We start from the raw sequence: 2,879 nt of genomic DNA, 5'->3' as shown, positions 1-2,879 counted from the left end.
TGGTAGTGTGCGCCTGTAGTTCCAGCTACTTGGAAGGCTAAAGCAGAAGGATTACTGGAGCCCAGCAGGTCGAGGATGCAGTGGCCAGGAGCGACCACTGCACTCCAGTCTGGGCGACAGAGTGAGACTCCAACTCAAAGAAAAAAACAAAAAAGTCCCTAGCCCATTCTCCTACATGCAAATATTTAGGTTTCATTAGAAAAGTACTTTACATTTTAGTTCATCTCAGTAGTTTTTGCAGACTTATTCAATCCTATCTAATCTTTGAAAGTTCTGGCCGGGTTCAGAGGCTCAGCCTTTAATCGTAGCACTTTGGGAAGTTGAGGCTAGTGGATTGCCTGAGCCCGCGAGTTCGAGACCAGCCTAGGCAACTTGTCGAGACTTCGTCTCTACAATAAATCAAAAATTAGCCGGGCATGGTGGCTCACACGTGTAGTTATGGCTATTTGGAAGGCTGAGGTGGAAGGATCACCAGAGCCCAGCAGGTTGACGCTGCAGTGGCCATGAGCGTGCCACTGCACTCCAGCCTGGGCAACAAAGCGAGACTCTGACTCAAAAAAAAAAAGTTAGTGTTCTCAGCCTGGTCAAGTTGATGAGATCTCGTCTCTACAATAAATCAAAAAATTAATGAACCGGGCATGGTGGCGCGTGCCTATAGATCCAGCTACCTGGAAGACTAAGGTGAAGGCTCACCTGAGTTCAGTAGCAGGTCGAGGCTACTATGGCTATGAACATACCTCTGCACTCCAGCTTGGGTGACAGAGTGAGGTCCCAATGCAAAAAAAAAGAAAGAAGGAAAAAAACAGTTGTTATTCTCAACCACTGCACTGCTAAGCACTGGCCAGGTCAAGTTTCCTGGCTTCGGCCCCTCTCCCCTACTTTGGAGAGGTGAATCTCCTCTAATTTACTTTCTAAATAAACTATATATTCCAACCTAATTTCTGTACAATTCCTTACATTAAAAAATAAATTTGGTTTCCTCATGCCGGGCGTGGTGGTCTGCTCTTAAAATTTTTAAAGCTTTTTTTTTTTGTTTTTGTTTTGTTTTGTTTTGGGTTGGAGTCTCACTCTGTTGCCCAGACTGGACTGCAGGTGCACGCCACGGCCACCGCAGCCTCGACCCACTGGGCACCGGCAATCCTTCCACCTCAGCCTTCCGAGTAGCCGGAATTACAGACACGTGCTACCATGCCCGGCTGATTTTTTTTTTATTTATTGGTAGAGATGAGGTCTCGCCAAGTTGCCCAGCCGGGTCTTGAACCCGCGGGCTCAGGCAATCCACTCACCTCAGCCTCCCAAGGTGCAGGATTACAAACCGAGCCACAGAGCCCGGCTTATTTTTTAAATTTCATTTTATTTTACTTTATTTTATTTTAATTTTTTTGAGTCAGAGTCTCACTCTGTCGCCCAGACTGGAGTGCAGTGGCCGCTCCCGGCCACCGCAGCCTCGCCTGCTGGGCTCTGGCAATCCTTCCACCTCAGCCTTCCGAGTAGCTGGAATTACAGGCGCACGCTACCACGCTCGGCTGATTTTTTGATTTATTGTAGAGATGAGGTCTCGCTGCCCAGGCGGGTCTTGAACCCGCGGGCGCAGGCAATCCACTCACCTCAGCCTCCCAAAGGCGCGGGATTACAGGCTGAGCCACCAAGCCCAGCTATTTTTAAAATTTTAAATGGGTATTGAATATAGCCTTTGGAAGGAGGGAAGGGTTACCAGAGCAAGTCACCCCGAAGCAGAAACTTGAAAGCTGAGCAATAATGCAGCTTGCCAGAAGGAGAAAGAGTTTTTCAGAAGAGAAAGCAGCATGGGAACACGTAAGCAAAGCTAATGGGCCAGGAGTGGTGGCTCATGCGGATAAACCCAGCACTTTGGGAGGAGGGCAGAGGATTGCCTGACTCAGGGGTTCAAAACCAGCCTGAGCAACATGGCAAGACGTTCTCTCTACAAAATTAAAAAAAATTAGCTATAGGTGGTGGCGCATGCCTGTGATTCCTGCTTCTTGGAAGGCTGAGACAGAAGGCTCGCTGGAGCCCAGCAGTTCAAGGCTGTGGTGGCCATGAACGTGCCACTGCACTCCGGCCTGGGGGACAGAGTGAAACTCCGACTCAAATTTTAAATAAGGCTAATGGTAGCTGGCACGATGGCTCACACTTTGGGAGCCAAGGCAAGAGGACTGATTGCCTAAGCCAGTTGGGAGACCTCATCTCTACAATAAATCAGAAAAACTAGCTAGGCAGGCGTGGTGCACATGCCAGTGGTTCCAGTTACCTGGAAGGCTGAGACAGGAGGATTGTCTGAGCCCAGCAGGTCAAGGCTGCAATGGCCGTAAGCATGCCACTGCACTCTAGCCTGGGTGATAGAGTGACTGAATCAATCAATCTACACACACACACACACACACACACACACACACACACACACACACACTTACTACACTGTGTGTCCTGATCTACTTGCCTATCTTCCCTTTGCCTAGCTGTTTTTCTTTTTTTGATTTATTGTAGAGATGAGGTCTCACCATGTGGCTCAGACTAGTCTTCAAACCACAGGCTTAGGCAATTCTCTCACCTCAGCCTCCCAAATTGCTGGGATCACAGGCATGAGCCACCATGCCTGGCCCCTGCCTACTTGTTCCTCATGTCTATATGTCTACGACACAGCAGACGTTTAGTAAATGTGACCTAAATGAATACACCTAATGAGTATCCAGTAAATGAAGACCACGTAAAAACTGCACATTTTGGATTGCCGAGCCCACGGGTTCGAGACCCGCCTGGGCAACTTGGCGAGACTTCATCTCTCCAATAAATCAAAAATCAGCCGGGCGTGGTAGCGCGCGCCTGTAGTTCCAGCTCCTTGGAAAGCTGAGGCGGAAGGA

Source organism: Carlito syrichta, unplaced genomic scaffold (assembly GCF_000164805.1).
Source record: "Carlito syrichta isolate Samal-C Ts95f unplaced genomic scaffold, Tarsius_syrichta-2.0.1 Scaffold315403, whole genome shotgun sequence".
Classification (NCBI taxonomy): Eukaryota; Metazoa; Chordata; class Mammalia; order Primates; family Tarsiidae; genus Carlito; species Carlito syrichta.
The sequence above is the reverse complement of the archived record's forward strand: the minus strand, read 5'-3'. Positions refer to the sequence as shown.